The sequence below is a fragment of the Salmo salar genome, chromosome ssa06 (genome assembly GCF_905237065.1).
Source record: "Salmo salar chromosome ssa06, Ssal_v3.1, whole genome shotgun sequence".
Classification (NCBI taxonomy): Eukaryota; Metazoa; Chordata; class Actinopteri; order Salmoniformes; family Salmonidae; genus Salmo; species Salmo salar.
Window position 1 is genome coordinate 40,437,316 of NC_059447.1, and position 17,373 is coordinate 40,454,688.

At 43.5% G+C, this 17,373-nt stretch overlaps 1 long non-coding RNA gene across 1 annotated transcript; it reads left to right on the top strand.

Annotated features, from left to right (window-relative positions):
* The first annotated feature begins 862 nt into the window (after positions 1-862).
* Positions 863-1,516, top strand: LOC123743550 (uncharacterized). The gene is made up of 2 exons (XR_006770408.1): positions 863-1,313; positions 1,452-1,516. It is a non-coding gene; the product is annotated as an uncharacterized lncRNA (long non-coding RNA).
* The last annotated feature ends 15,857 nt before the right edge of the window (positions 1,517-17,373 follow it).

Below are 17,373 nucleotides of genomic sequence, written 5' to 3' on the forward strand. Positions count from 1 at the left end.
GGATTGTTGTTTACCTGCCTATGTTCCAGAGCAGTGCATATTGAAACACTAGACGACTTGACAACAGACGCATTCATAAATGCACTTCGAATGTTTGTAGCTATCAGAGGACCTGTACGCCAATTGAGATGCGATCGGGGAACAAATTTCATGGGCGCTAAAATAGTGTTTTTTGAGTCGCTCAAGGGAATGGATCAAGAACGTCAACGAGCAATCGGTTGTGAATTCGTTATGAACGTTCCATCAGCAAGTCACATGGGTGGAGTCTGGGAGCGCCAAATTCGAACGATACTGAGCATTCTGACTACCATGCTCGACAAGTCCGCAAGCAGACTCGACACCACAACTCTGAGAACATTCCTTTACGAAACAATGGCTATAATCAACAGCAGGCCACTAAGTGTTGAACATCTTCATGATCCCACCGGTCCAGAACCTCTCACTCCTAACCACATACTAACTATGAAATCTTCAATTATTCTGCCCCCTCCTGGACAATTCTGCAAAGAAGATCTGTGCGAAAGGTGGAGAAGAGTGCAGTTCCTAGCCAATGAATTCTGGCGAAGATGGAAACGAGAATACCTGCTAAACCTCCAACAACGACAGAAATGGCAAAGAAAATCACGAAACTCACAAGTAGATGATATTGTGATTCTACAAGATGACAGCTCACCAAGAAACGAGTGGAAGCTTGCCAGGGTTGTAGAAGCTCATCCTAGTGCAGACGGCATGGTGCGAAAGCTGAAGCTACTAGTCAGTGACACTACACTTGGTAAAGGTAAACCACATACTAGATCAGTCCACCTTGAAAGGCCTATTCACAAAGTAGTTACCTTACTAGAGGCTAACTAAATCACATGCGTTCATTCAGACTTAAAACATTTTATTAATTATTTTCATAATTTTGTTTAAAAGAAAATCCCACATTCCAAGTTAATGAGTGATTTGGTGGGAGTGTAAGTGTTGTTACATAGATGCTGTGTTCACTATGCATGATTCATACATAATTCAAGGTTTATTTGATGTAGTAAATAAATAAATGATTTATTGATGTATAGATAAGAATTTAAATGTGATGTAACAGGTAAATTAACGTTAGGCCATTGATTGTGTTTTTATGTTCCATCCCGGAACTAACGTTCTCTGTTGTGTTACTGCTACGGAATTTGTTAATTGACTGTGTGCAATCTAACTTAAGCAGATCTTAGTCTGAGTCATAATTGTTGATGGCAGAGGCTAAGAAAGACAGTAAAGGGACTTTCAAGGGACTTTAAGAATTCAAGAACCTCTTTTCAGGACAAGCAGCCAACGAGGTATTTTGTTCAACCTATAGAACTTTGTTTATAGTCGCGCCAAGTTCCATTTGTATTGTCGCGCCGAGCGCCATTTGTATTTCTTTGTTTCAGTACTGTATAATTTATCAACGTTACTGTGTTCATTCAAACATATAGTTCTCACGGCGTGACGTGGATGCATCGGAGAAAAAGACGTGCAATGCAATAAACGCCCGTTTCAAGGAACCAACCTGTGTCTGTTGTCGTGAAGAGAGCTACAGTGACTATGCGCACATGATGAACAGAGAGTAGCAGTAGCGTAAAAGAGGGTTTGGCGGGTGGTGGAAAAAAGCTTGTCCGGAGGAGCAGTGGTTGGTCGGCCCAATTGAGGTAGTATGTACATGAGTGTATAGTTATAGTAACTATGCATATATGATAAACAGAGAATAGCAGCAGCGTAAAAAGAGGGGTTGTGGGGAGGGGGGGCTCACAATGCAATAGTCCGGGTAGCCATTTGATTAGCTGTTCAGGAGTCTTATGGCTTGGGGGTAAAACTGTTGAGAAGCCTTTTTGTCCTAGACTTGGCACTCCAGTACCGCTTGCCATGCAGTAGTAGAGAGAACAGTCAATGACTGGGGTGGCTGGGGTATTTGACCATTTTTAGGGCCTTCCTCTGACAACGCCTGGTGTAGAGGTCCTGGATGGCAGGCAGCTTAGCCCCAGTGATGTACTGGGCCATATGCACTACCCTTTGTAGTGCCTTGCGGTCAGAGGCCGAGCAATTGCCGTACCAGGCAGTGATGCAATTCCTCTGTCAAATATGGTTACCTGCAAGGAAACACGTGCCGTCATCATTGCTTTGCACAAAAAGGGCTTCATAGGCAAGGATATTGCTGCCAGTAAGATTGCACCTAAATCAACCATTTATCGGATCATCAAGAACTTCAAGGAGAGCGGTTAAATTGTTGTGAAGAAGGCCTCAGGGCGCCCAAGAAAGTCCAGCAAGCGCCAAGACCGTCTCCTAAAGTTGATTCAGCTGCGGGATCGGGGGACCACCAGTACAGAGCTTGCTCAGGAATGGCAGCAGGCAGGTGTGAGTGCATTTGCACGCACAGTGAGGCAAAGACTTCTGGAGGATGGCCTGGTGTCAAGAAGGGCAGCAAAGAAGCCATTTCTCTCCAGGAAAAACATCAGGGACAGACTGATATTCTGCAAAAGGTACAGGGATTGGACTGCTGAGGACCGGGGTAAAGTCATTTTCTCTGATGAATCCCCTTTCCGATTGTTTGGGGCATCCGGAAAAAAAGCTTGTCCAGAGAAGACAAGGTGAGCGCTACCATCAGTCCTGTGTCATGCCAACAGTAAAGCATCCTGAGACCATTCATGTGTGGGGTTGCTTCTCAGCCAAGGGAGTGGTCTCACTCACATTTTGCCTAAGAACACAGCCATGAATAAAGAATGGCACCAACACAGCCTCTGAGAGCAACTTCTCCCAACTGTCCAGGAACAGTTTGGTGATGAACAATGCCTTTTCCAGCATGATGGAGCACCTTGCCATAAGGCAAAAGTGATAACTAAGTGGCTCGGGGAACAAAACATCGATATTTTGGGTCCATGGCCAGGAAACTCCCCAGACCTTAATCCCATTGAGAACTTGTTGTCAATCCTCAAGAGGCGGGTGGACAAACAAAACCACACAAATTCTGACAAACTCCAAGCATTGATTATGCAAGAATGGGCTGCCATCAGTCAGGATGTGGCCCAGAATTAATTGACAGCATGCCAGGGCGGATTGCAGAGGTCTTGAAAAAGGTCAGCACTGCAAATATTGACTCTTTGCATCAACTTCATGTAATTGTCAATAAAGGCCTTTGACACTTATGAAATGCTTGTAATTATACTTCAGTATTCCATAGTAACATCTGACAAAAATATCTAAAGACACTGAGGCAGCAGACTTTGTAAAAATTAATATTTGTGTCATTCTCAAAACTTTTGGCCACGACTGCAGTTTACAGTTGAAGTCGGAAGTTTACATACACTTAGGTTGGAGTCATTAAAACTCGTTTTTCAACCTCTCCACAAATGTCTTGTTAACAAACTATAGTTTTGGCAAGTCGGTTAGGAGATCTACTTTGTGCATGACAGAAGTAATTTTCCAACAATTGTTTACAGACAGATTATTTCACTTATAATCCATTGTATCACAATTCCAGTGGGTCAGAAGTTTACATACACTAAGTTGACTGTGCCTTTAAACATCTTGGAAAATTCCAGAAAATTATGTCATGGCTTTAGAAGCTTCTGATAGGCTAATTGACATCATTTGAGTCAATTAGAGGTGTACCTGTGGATGTGTTTCAAGGCCTACCTTCAAACTCAGTGCCTCTCTGCTTGACATCATGGGAAAATCAAAAGAAATCAGCCAAGACCTCAGAAAAAAATTGTAGACTTTCACAAGTCTGGTTCATCCTTGGGAGCAATTTCCAAATGCCTGACAGATGAACATCAACTTCATGTTCATCTGTACAAACAATAGTGTGCAAGTATAAACACCATGGGACCATGCAGTCATCATACCGCTCAGGAAGGAGACGTGTTCTGTCTCCTAGAGATGAACGTACTTTGGTGCGAAAAGTGCAAATCATTCCCAGAACAACAGCAAAGGACCTTGTGAAGATGCTGGAGGAAACAGGTACAAAAGTATCTATATCCACAGTAAAACGAGTCCTATATCGACATAACCTGAAGGCCACTCAGCAAGGAAGAAGCCACTGCTCCAAAACCGGCATAAAAAAAAGCCAGACTACGGTTTGCAACTGCACATGGGGACAAAGATCATACTTTTTGGAGAAATGTCCTCTGGTCTGATGAAACAAAAATAGAACTGTTTGGCCATAATGACCATCGTTATGTTTGAAGGAAAAAGGAGGAGGCTTGCAAGCCGAAGAACACCATCCCAACCGTGAAGCACAGGGGTGGCAGCATCATGTTGTGGGGGTGCTTTGCTGCAGGAGGGACTGGTGCACTTCACAAAATAGATGACGTCATGGGGAAGGAAATTGATGGGGATATATTGAAGCAACATCTCAAGACATCAGTCAGGAAGTAAAAGCTTGGTCACAGATGGGTCTTCCAAATGGACAACGACCTCAAGCACATTTCCAAAGTTGTGGCAAAATGGCTTAAGGACAACAAAGCCCTGACCTCAACCCTATAGAACATTTCTGGGCAAAACTGAAAAAGGGTGTGCGAGCAAGGAGGCCTACAAACCTGACTCAGTTACACCAGCTCTGTCATGAGGAATGGGCCAAAATTCACCCAACTTACTGTGGGAAGCTTGTGGAAGGCTACCCAAAACGTTTGACCTAAGTTAAACAATTTAAAGGCAATGCTACCAAATACTAATTGAGTGTATGTAAACTTCTGACCCACTGGGAATGTGATGAAATAAATAAAAGCTGAAATAAATAATTCTCTCTACTATTTTTCGGACATTTCACATTCTTAAAATAAACTGGTGATCCTAACTGATCTAAGAAAGGGTATTTTTACCAGGATTAAATGTCAGGAATTGTGAAAAACGGAGTTTAAATGTATTTGGCTAAGGTGTATGTAAACTTCCCACTTCAAATGTATATATTCAGTGTTGTAACGATGTGCAAATGGTTAAAGTACAGAAGGGAAAATAAATAAACATAAATATGGGTTGTATTTACAATGGTGTTTGTTCTTCACTGGTTGCCCTTTTCTTGTGGCAACAGGTCACAAATCTTGCTCCTGTGATGGCACACTGTGGTATTTCACCCAATAGATATGGGAGTTTACCAAAATCAGGTTTGTTTTCAAATTCTTTGTGGATCTGTGTAATCTGAGGGAAATATGCATTTCTAATATGGTCATACATTTGTCAGGAGGTTAGGAGGTGCAGCTCGGTTTCCACCTCATTTTGTGGGCAGTGTGCACATAGCCTGTCTTCTCTTGAGAGCCAGGTCTGCCTACGACGGTCTTTCTCAATAGCAAGGCTTTGCTCACTGAGTCTGTACATAGTCAAAGCTTTCCTTAAGTTTAGGTCAGCCACAGTGGTCAGGTGTTCTTCCACTGTGGACTCTCTGTTTAGGGCCAAATAGCATTCTAGGTTGCTCAGTTTTTTTGGTTAATTCTTTCCAATGTGTCAAGTAATTATCTCTCTCTCACTCTCTACTCAATTCAAATTGCTTTATTGGCATGACGTAACAATGAATATATTGCCAAAGCGTACTTTGGAAATTAAGTGATTAATTTACAGTATTAACTTCATTAAAATAATTAACGGGACAATCACTAAGAACAGCAATAATAACCATTCAATGGACAATAACAATGGCATAAGAGGACAGGTTGGTTTGTCTGTCAGAAACTGCCCCTTATTTTATGGTGGGCAGCAATGTAGTGTGCTGCCAACCCACAGCTCTGTACGTCCTCCCCCAACAGCATGGGTAGCCTCTTCTCTTCAGAGAGGTCTTTGGAACCTTGAATAATGGCTTCAAATTTGGGGAAGGGACAGTGTCTATGCGTTTTATGGTGGTTATACAGCCTTTCCTCTACAGGGAGCCAGGTTTTCCTGTGTCTACCCTTCTCAATGGCAACCTTTCTCCTCTGTCTCTCTCTCTCTCCCTGCATATTCTCTGGCCTCGCTACGCTATGCAACAAAGAGCCTTTTCATCACTAATTTCCCTTCCCTTTCTCTTTGCTCCATGATTACACTTTAGATTTGGTGGCCTTAAAAAAATGCGAGCCCTTTTTGGAATATAGGACATCAGACAACCTCGTACCACAAAAGTTAAAACAAATGCCAACAAAGACCTATTAAAGTACCACAAAAGGATAGGCCTATTCTTTACATAATTCAACCCTTATCTAGCCTCCCCCATATTCTAACCTACATGGGACACAATGTGCATGAGGAAGAACTAACCTGTTTGTGTAATCTACCATGATAGCATGTCTAGTGACACCATGATACTGTTGGCGTGTTTTTTGTTTTATTAGTCTCTCTGCGGGGTGATTAAATTGTGGCCTTCAGTTAACTCACCCAAGAGCTGCTCTCTGAATACTAAACCTACTGAGCACAGAATGTTGCCCAACTATTGGTCAGTCAGGCCCTGGCTAATAGGATTACAGCAAGGGCAGAATGTCAAGCAGTTGTATACAGTACGCACGCTTCGAGATTCAGGTGGCTAGACATTCACAAATGCTTTAGTCAAGATATGGTTAGTGGGTTGTGAGTTAGTTACTTGACAGACTCCATTCTAACGGGTCAGAGAAAGCTTGACTGAGGTATTAGAGTTTTATTCGGCTGTTTACTGTGTCAATCTACATCCCCTATCTCTCACCCACTCCTTTTCTCTCCCTCCCTTCTTCTCTAGGACATTAGGGATAAGAACAGAATAGGATAGATGGGTCGTTCCACCAATCCGGTGTCTTTTGAGATGCTTAACTTGGTCAACAACAACAACAACAAATGTTTGATTTCACCTCATTTTAACATTCTGTCATAAGGAGCATTGGTTCAACTTCCTCAAATAAAAAATGACTATAGTAAGTGTATATTAAATGGCAAATAAAGTAAAAGGGTTGACCATAACAGGGTTGACGAGTTCACCTTAAAATCAGCCATAAATCCCCTTGTGACAGTGAGAATGGGAGCTTGTTGTGTGCTACAGGGAGTGGCAATTGAATGCAAGCTTCGCAAAAAAATTTGATTGTAAAAAAACATTCCAGCTTGTTTATCAATGGGTAACAGGGTTGACGTGTTATGGTCGACCGGCTCAGTTTTCCACCACAAAACACCAGAAAATTGCCAAAAAACTCATCTGCTTTTACACTACGATTTGACTATTTAGACGTCAAAGGTTTCTTTTGAATTTTGAAAAAAATATTTCAAAAGGAATAGTTTCACCATATTAAAATGGGAGTTCAGTTTTAAAATTCAATATTGGTGCACAATTGCCACCTATAATATCAAAGGGACGACCCAGATAAATATTTTTGCATCCTATACATTTTCTCCCATCTCATGTAATACAATACAAAAACAACACAAAAAGGCTGGTTTATTTAAGACTCTTTTAGTGGGAGATAGATTTTGGCTTCCCGCCTCTATGCAGCAGGCTTCTTCTGTAAATCGGCTTTCTGTGGCCGTGACAGTCATTAGCCTTGGCCCTGGCAGTAATCCTCTGGTTTTCTGTCTAATAGAGGCAGAGAGGGTTGGCCCGGCACCACTCACTGCACTGTTCCCAGGGAGGGGAGGCACAGGCAGGCAGAGCCCGTCCAAGGACTGATGCATGTTATTTAGTTCTTTCTTCATTTCTTTTTTTTAATACATAGTTCTGTTCTTTTTTTTTCTTTCATACTGTTTCTGTCTTGAAACAGTGTCTCTCTAATTCTCCATGCCATTCGTGTTCTGTTTGCATGCCTACCTGTCCGTCTCTCTGTCAGGCAGTCTGCTTGTCTTTTATTTGTTCACTTTCTTTTATCCAGATCACCTCTATTCCCTCATCTCCTGGCTCTCTTTGTACCTCTCCTCTCTCTTGGTGAACTCCCTTAATCTCTTTCAGTTCAGCACCACTGTGAAAAATGTCTGCATCTGTAAATAATTATTTGTCAGGCTTGAATGCCTTCGGCCAGGTTTGTACAACAGCTTCCAGGCGGGTACAGGACATACAGAGAAAATCATACCCGCGCGTGCACACAGCCGTAACGGTGGCGGTGAAGATGAGAGAGGGAGAGATGCAATCACAAACGAAAGAGCTCTAGCCAGAGAGAGAGAGAACACAAGAGTTCACCTCTCGCCCTGTGTGCCTCAGATGCCCCGCAGTCAAGGCCCACAATTAATCAATCAATTAAAAACCCACACGGAGCCACACTCCCGTAATCAATCAATCCCAGCCTCCACTGAGGCCCTAGTGAAGGCATACCCTCAGATCTATAAGCTTCAACCCCATGTGGACCAGGCAACTCAGAGAGAAAGGGCGCTGAGACTGAGTTGTACCAGCACATAGAGAGAGAGAGAGAGAAGGGCAGAGACAGTGAGGCTGACTGTCCCACCACAGACTAGAGCAGAGGCCCCACTGGCCTCCATCAGCCCCAGTCAGAGCCTGAATATTCATGTGGAGGATTCGGGTGGTGTGGAGGTACTCAGTTATTCATGATCCCTCTGTAAAAAGAAATACACCGTGATCCCACTGCGATGGAATATTAATAGCTGCCATTAATAAAATATCCCCCCTCCTTACTTAAAGCCTTGTCGCAAAGTTTTGGGGCAGTCTCACTTTTCCAGGACTGGGTTCTCAGAGTGGGACCCATGAAAGGGATGAGGAAGTATTGTGTTAAGGTACAACTGTAGACTAAAGTCCCCAAACCACATGCCACCATCACTAGATCCATTGGGACTGAGAAGGTATACTCATTGCTCGATTGACCAATGTGCGAAAAGGAGGAGAGGAGAAACGAAAATAGTCCTATACTCAGAGAGGATTAATGTTTAATTCTGAGCTGCCTGAAAGTCTTCTGACATTTCATCATTGTTTTAAGAGCTGAATACATGGCACCCTGTCTAGGGTAAAAACTGCCACTGGATCTATGTTCAGCACAAAGTACGTTCATAACCCAATAACCCCATCCCTAGCTATTGCGGTAACTAACAATAAAGTCCTTAGCTTAACCATCATATTAACGTGAATCCTTATCAATGCCCTCACTAAGACAAGGAACACCTTGACTCGAGTTTATCCATAACCAAAGCCTTAACCCTAACAGTGACCCATAACCTTAACTGTAATCAATATTTTAGTTTCATCCTCATATCATACTGACCTTGACTCCAAACCCAACCCTACGTTAAACTGTATCTTGAGGCTCTAACCTCCACAGTAATACATGCAGAAGTAGAACAGCGACGGTAGACTGCGCGCGGAGGCCTGAGAGACAACAACAACAAAAACATGTCCTTCGCATGGCTTCCACCCCACGGAGGGAAAGGTCAGAGAAAACAGAGTGAATAAACAATGAAAAAGCACTAGCATACCACCATGTCACGGACCAGGAGTCTATTAGATCCCTGACAATACCCAGTGGGTCATGAGTGGGGAGAGCACTGTGCCTGTGGTGAGTAAGTGAGATGGAGAGGAGCTAAAGAGAAAGGGAGATGGTAAGAGAAGTCTTGAGAGAGAGAGAGAGAGGTCAACTAGCTGTCACTCCTGTCAAACACTTCCTGTCGGAGCCCAGACACGGCAGGGTGGCGGCAGTAGCGGAGGCTGGTTTGGGGGCGAGGTGACAGGTGAAGAGTGGCTAGTCTTCCTGGCGTTACAGCCTCTGTCACAACACATCCCAGAGTCCCAGGCAGAGACTACAGGACACCGCTGGGCCAGCTGGGACCTCTGGGACTCTCTGCATCTGCTGCTGTTCAGGGAGAAAAACCACAGCAGTCACAGGCCCGGGAACTACTATTCTGAGGCACAGTCCCAGGAACTACTATTCTGAGGTACAGTCCCAGGGACCTCTATTCTGAGGCACAGTCCCAGGAACGACTATTCTGAGGCTTAGTCTCAGGGACTACTAGTCTGAGGCACAGTCCCAGGGACTACTAGTCTGAGGCACAGTCCCAGGGACTACTAGTCTGAGGCACAGCCTCAGGGACTTCTAGTCTGAGGCACAGTCCCAGGGACTACTATTCTGAGGCACAGTCCCAGGGATCTCTATTTTGAGGCACAGTCCCAGGGACTACTTTTCTGAGGCACAGTCCCAGGAACTACTATTCTGAGGCACAGTCTCAGGGACCTCTATTCTGAGGCACAGTCTCGGGGACTGCTTTTCTAAGGCACAATCTCAGGGACTACAAGGAACACTAGATAAGTGGTTGTGTGTTTCTTTTTGTGATCCTCTTGGAGCACAGTACTTATATATATATTCTGCTTGATTACTCACTTTTTAAGATTTTTTAAATATAAAACTACGGGTAATTGCACTCCTGTGTATTTGGTGGTGAGTTGAGGTGAGGAGTGTTGTGTTGCTTTAAGTTGGTGTCTGTGGTGATGCAGGAGTAAGCAGCATTATTATCAGAAACAGGCCTCACCTGCAGGCAGCAACAGTAGCTAGAGTGAGGGGTGCGACCAACTCAATCGCACTGCAGCCAACTCTGGATCAGAGGGAGAGAATGGAGGGAAAACAGACGCAGATGGCGATTTGGAGTATAGAGAGTTGAGAGAAATGTCTGTGTGTCTGAGGAACATGAAGAAACCGTGGAGGAAGGAGCTCGAGCATGACCGTTGGAGTTCAGGAGGCCAGAGACCGATACAGACCAGCGATCTGTGACGGAGCTGGCTTTCTCAGAGCTGAGGCCGGAGCAGAGCCATGGTAATACACTAAGCCACACCAACTGATTCATGGAAACAGGATAAGTTTCTCTGGCCCTAAGGGGGGTCCACTGAAGAAGGAAGCATCGCCATGCCTGCATCCAGTATCCCCACCTCGCTCAGGGGGGTAAGAGCACAGAGAGAGATTAGGGATTGAGTCGAGCTTTGGTTGGTTTGTTGTTGTTTAAATGTTTTGCCGTCAGCCAACTGAGGTTCCAGCTAGCTCTCAGAGGTAGTTCCAGCTCCTCTCATCCTTAACACTCCCCCTGGGGGGGGGGGGGCAGACATGTGATTGGTTGGGACAGAATCACCTGGCACCTCCTTCAAACAGGCAGGCAAACTGAAATAGCAGCACCAGGGACTGGGAGCGGGAAAAAAGCACAAGGATATCTACAAAGAATGGTCTGGAATTCCTGGGCTTATTTCCACTCAGAACATGGGCATGTAGGATATGGCAATGAGGAAGGATGGAAGAGGTTTGGGGGTTGACTAAGAACTGGTGGTTTGGAAGACAAGAATCTGAATTGGGACCCTAAATCAGCACTATAGAAAAAGAATGGTTATCACAACGTGCAGATTCTCTCTCTGACTTTCTGTCTCTCAGTTCCTTCCCATTCCTAGGGGACTTAATGTCCATGGGCCATGCTTGCTTGTGACTTGACTTCCATTCTCTAAACTGACTGACAAAGGCTCCGAAAGCCTTGAGATTGAAACTTTTAAAAGGAGAAACCCAAATGCATAGCACTCTCTCTCTCTGCCTCTATCCCTCATTCTCTTTCTACAAAACGCTTGAGTTGTCACCACAGTCTCCCGGGCCTCTTTAATAAACGCTACAAACGAAAACTGTCTCGCTTTTGTGTCGTCGACTGTGAATGGTTTAAAACCATAGGGATTCTGGTGTAATCCTGTAGACACAAACTTAACCCAATGTTAAAGTCTTCTGCCTTGTCATTCTGCAGCCAAGTGAGGGAACCTATAGAAGATAAACTAAGTAGCATGAATAAGCAATGGCAACCGAAAGAACCATAGCACATCTTATGTTTTTCAGCGGCCTACCTCATACATGTGGGAGTGGGAGACCCATGTATTTCAGTAAACCCCTATTTATGACATGAATCCTAAAATAGAGTGAAATTTGGGTTACTTCCACTAAGGGGTCCTCTCAAGTATGGATGGATCAAGGGAATTGGCAGGCTGTCACGTTTTAGGCTTGTTTCAAGTGAACAGGTTGTGCAGGAACTCCAGAGGAAACTCAAAGCAACTTCTGACATCAGGGAATATCTCTGATTCATGTCAACCTTGTCTCCGCAATCTGAACAATTCAAGGAACACATTTTACAGTAATTCCAAATTCAGGCTCCTGACCCCTCACATATCGAGGAATGGTGAAATACCTTTTTTGGTTGAACCTCAAAATAAAAACTGAGCAACATGCATCTTAGTGGGTCTCAGATATACTAAAACAGCGAAAGAAAATGACTATAAACTTTTCCCCTTCTCTTGTTTTTTTGTTTATTATTCGTATTTATTTTTTTACGCCCTTTTCAATCTTGTCTCATCACTGCAACTCCCCAACAAGCTCGGGAGAGGTGAAGGTCGAGTCATGTGTCCTCCAAAACATGGCCCTCTAAACCGCGCTCCTTAACACCTGCTCGCTTAACCCCGAAGCCAGCTGCACCAATATGTCGGAGGAAACACCGTTCAACTGACGACCGAAGTCAGCCTGCAAATGTCCGGCCCGCCACAAGGAGTTGCTAGAGTGCGATGAGCCAAGTAAAGCCCCCCCGGCCAATACTCCCCTAACCCGGACGACACTGGGCCAATTGTGCACCACCTTATGGGACTCCCGGTCACGGCCGGTTGTGACACAGCCTGGGATGGAACCTGGGTCTGTAGTGATGCCTCAAGCAGTGCAATGTAGTGCCTTAGACCACTGCACCATTCGGGAGGCCTCCTCTTGTGGTTGTTTTTTTAAACGTATCTTTTAGCAGACAGCTGTCTGAGACAAGATGCTGCTTCCGCTGGAGACCCTGCTCCTTTCGCTCACTCGCCGGCTTGTTGCCATGGAAAAGTCCATAAATGGGGGCAGATTACAGTTCAATGAGGGAGCAGAGACTTTGGAGGGTCTGGAGGGAGGCAGCAGGTTTCCGGGGCCCCTCCTGTCAAACCATCAATCTCTTTTGATGCATGAAAATGGAAAAAGAGAGAGGAGCTAGAGAGAAATCAAAATAAAATGAGAGTAGGGAGTAAGGTAAAGTGGGGGAGAGGTGGAAAAGAATGACTACGTCAAGTGAGAAACAGATGTACTATCTCGATGAAGAAAGCTAAATCAAGCTACTTTCTAAGCTCTCAGACACCGCTGGTGATCCTTCTACATTTTGGAAAACATTAAATACACTGAAGCGTACAAATTCCTCTTCTTCCCTGCCTAAGCAAGTTCTATCTGACTCTGGCATCATAACGGAGAAGAATGGGATAAGTGATGCTTTTAATCATCATTTTATCTCAGCAGGCTTTTTATTTGAGAGAACCGGTAGTTTAATTGACCCTGGTGAGTCAATCGACTGCTTCCCTCAGCCAGCCTCTAGCTGACTCGACGGTTAACCCGTCAACTTCTAGTGAAACTTTGTTTTCATTTCAACAATCTACTATCTGTGATGAGCTAGATGCCTTGCTTAAGATTGATGTAAAAGAAAAAATCCACTGGGGCTGATATGCTTGATATATCTTTGCTGCAGCTCTCTGCCCCCCTGATTGCTAAATCATTAACCCATTTGTTTAATCTGACGATTATATCTGGTACTATCCCCAAGGTTTGGAAGATGGACCATGTACTCCCCCTTCACAAAGGTGGTGACCCTTGTGACCTAAATAATTATCAGCCTATTTCTAAACTTTCTTGCCTAGCTAAAATGTTAGAATCCTTGATTAATTCTCAGCTAAGAACTACATCTTTGAAATGTATTCTAAATGTGCATCAGTCGGGTTTTAGACCAGGTCATAGCACTATCTCTGCTGCATCTCTAGTTATAAATGATGTAGTTAACTGTATGGATAAGGTAACACTGTGCTGCCCTCTTCATCAACCTGTCAAAGGTTTTCATTCTGTTGATCACTCACTGCTAATTCAGAAGCTTTCCTCAATTGGCCTAGACCAGGCTGCATGTAACTGGTTTAAAAATTACTTGAAAGAACTCAATGTATATCTACTGATGGTGTTAAATCAGGTTTCCTGGATACTATGAAAGGTGTCCCGCAGAGGTCAATTCTGGGTCCTGTACTTTTGACTGTTTTCATTAGCAATATCTGCACTTGTATTCTGATGATACTGTTGTGTATGCTATTGTCCCCACAGTTGACCAGGCTCTATCTGAACTACAGAAAAACTTTATTGACCTGAAATTAGTATTGAATGCAGAAATATGTTGTTTTCTAGAGCACATAAAAATAAGTCTAATGATTTAAGCATGTGCACTTTGGATGTGTCCATATTTATCTTGGCATCTTGAAAACTGTCTTTAAAAAGCATATTGATGAGTTAGTAAGAAGCTTCTTCTATAGAAATATAATGGGCTTCTTCTATAGAAATATAATGGGCTTCTTCTATAGAAATATAATGGATTTCTTCTATAGAAATATAATGGGCTTCTTCTACAGAAATATAATGGACTTCTTCTATAGAAATATAATGGACTTCTTCTATAGAAATATAATGGACTTCTTCTACAGAAATATAATGGGCTTCTTCTATAGAAATAGGTCCTGCCTCTCGCTAAATAGTAGAAAGCAGATTTTTCAGTTGACGTTCTTATTGGACCTAGACTATGGCGACATCATCTATATGAACGCAGCTGCCACTTCATTAAAGCCATTAGATACAATTTATCATAGCGCACTATGCTTTATTACGGGCGACAATTTTAGTACTCATCACTGCATTCTCCACCAGAAAGTTGGTTGGCCCTCTTTGATGTCACGTAAGTTGATACATTGCTAGGTTTTCATTTATAAATGCCTTTAACAAAAAGTCTCACCTAACATCATTAATAAACTTTCGACATACGAGTTAGCACGCCCGGTGTCAGGGATGGTTAAACTCTGGAAACTCCTTTGGCCTCTACTGAGTCAGGTAAATCAGCTTTCAGTTTTATTGCACCTTATTTCTGGAACAATCCTCAAAACGTTCTTCAATTGGATGTTCTGGTGCCTCTGGGGCAATTCAGAAATTATTGAGGACCTAATTACTGAAGAATGTGTTTGGTTTTTATGACTGTGTTTTTCTTTCTGCTTGCATTTTGTATTTATATTTTCGAGGTCTGTATTTTCTGTAATTTCAGTCATTTAGGGCTCTGTAAAAATAGAGCTTGGTCTCAGTATGACCCCCTGATAAAATAAAGGTTAAACAAAAATGTAAAGTGTCAGCTTGTAGTAAGGGTGGATGGGAGTTGGATGTTTTTTGTAGAGATGAATGGCCTAAGCTGAATCTCGCACTTGTACATTACATTAAGTTGAGATATCAAACTAAATAAATTGTGCAGAAAAAAGTTTTATTAATTCAATGTATTATATCATCAAGAGTGTCAGCTTTTCAGGGCAGAAATGAATGAAAGACTGACATACATCAGCATTTGCCATAATAACGTGTTGTCCTGTGCTGTGCCCCGATACAGTGTATAGCACCAACAACCCTGTGGGGAGGGCTCTGTGATTAACTGTGCTGGACAGTCACTCCGGGCAGAGCAGAACTGGGGCTCTTTCATACCAAACAGCTGTCCACCCAACCATCCCACAAATCAAAATGCAATTTAAAAAAGAAACAGGACAGAAAATATGATGCATCCTGATCCTATTTTAAGGTCATCAAATTTAGCATTTCAAATTGAGCAGTTCCCATCCAATCCCCTACTTCCAAGAAATTGGGAAACACAAAAACACAAATTTCCACTATGAAGGTTGCCGGAAAACCAAACATAGGAAAAGTAGGAGAGATGAAATATGCAAACAAACAGATGTGGATAAATAAGTAAATACTTACGGGCTTGACGCTTGTTGACAGATCAGCAGGGGAAATTGTGCTGACACCTCCACCTCGTGTGATGTGAGAAGTTGATCCACTCTCTTCCATTCTCGTTTCATTGGGGGGCCTTGATGTGGCACTGTCAGGAGAGAGGCCCCCTCTGAGGTGCCTGACTAAAACGCCTGTCTGAAACCCAATCTCTTTTCACTTCTCTGCCTGATGCTGCTGCTGATGAGGGACTTTATTGCCTGTCTGTGACAAACACAACCAGGGCGGCGGTGAGTCAGTGTGAAGCAAACACAATTGAATGGCAGCCATTTTGTCAAATTGGATCCTATTTCCAAAGAAAACAAATAGATGCAAATAAAGGGCTAAATCCTAACTCGAGATACACAAGCTTAACTTTTCACTTGATTCTTCCATTGACATCAAATCATGATAAGTCAGAGTTAAGCATGTGCATCTCAAGTTAGGATCCAGCCCAAAGGCTTTAAAGTTAGGACAGAGAGTGGGTGGAAAAGGAAGGATTATTAGATTAGTCTTTTTCAACCCTATATCAGGCATTCACAGTGGCACAGTGACAGCCTAGCCTAGAACCCACCGGGAGAGATCACAAGTACAGCATCTGATTTCATCTTTCTCTCATTGTTAAGTAGTAAAAAATGAATTGGTGACTTGCTGTTTCTACCACATAGCAGTCAGAACAGAGGCATTACCCATTAGAGGAAGAGGTCAAAGGGGACAGGCTGTAGAAAAAACATGGCTGACAGATGATGACATCAGAAGAGTGAGGTTGTTTATGACCAGCATGGAGAGATTAATCCTTTCAGGACGCTGACTGCAGAGAAAGAGGCAGGGTTACTGTGGAGACATTTTGGATCCTGCCCTCGCAGCCCCTCTCCCTCTACCAGGACAGCAGTCGCCGTGATTGTCATCATCCCAAGCCCTCTCTGATTACAGCACGTCTCCCTTCCCGCCCATCCGCTATCTGTCTTCTATCAAACCCTGAACAGTAACACAGCTGTCTGACACATGCCCTCACCACTCAGTCTCTGAGGAGCCAGCCAGAGAAGGATTGTTTTAGGGAGGGGCAGGAGATGTCACCATCAGAGAGGCTGGATAGATAGAGGGTGTTAATTCATCAGAGAGACTGGAGAGAAAGATGGTGTTAATTCATCAGAGAGGCTGGATAGATAGAGGGTGTTAATTCATCAGAGAGGCTGGAGAGATAGAGGGTGTTAATTCATCAGAGAGACTGGAGAGAAAGATGGTGTTAATTCATCAGAGAGGCTGGATAGATTGAGGGTGTTAATTCATCAGAGAGGCTGGAGAGATTGAGGGTGTTAATTCATCAGAGAGGCTGGAGAAATATAGGGTGTTAATTCATCAGAGGCTGGATAGATAGAGGGTGTTAATTCATCAGAGAGACTGGAGAGAAAGATGGTGTTAATTCATCAGAGAGGCTGGATAGATAGAGGGTGTTAATTCATCAGAGAGGCTGGAGAGATTGAGGGTGTTAATTCATCAGAGAGACTGGATAGATATAGGGTGTTAATTCATCAGAGAGGCTGGATAGGTGGAGGGTGTTAATTCATCAGAGAGGCTGGATAGATAGAGGGTGTTAATTTATCAGAGAGGCTGGAGAGATAGAGGGTGTTAATTCATCAGAGAGACTGGATAGGTGGAG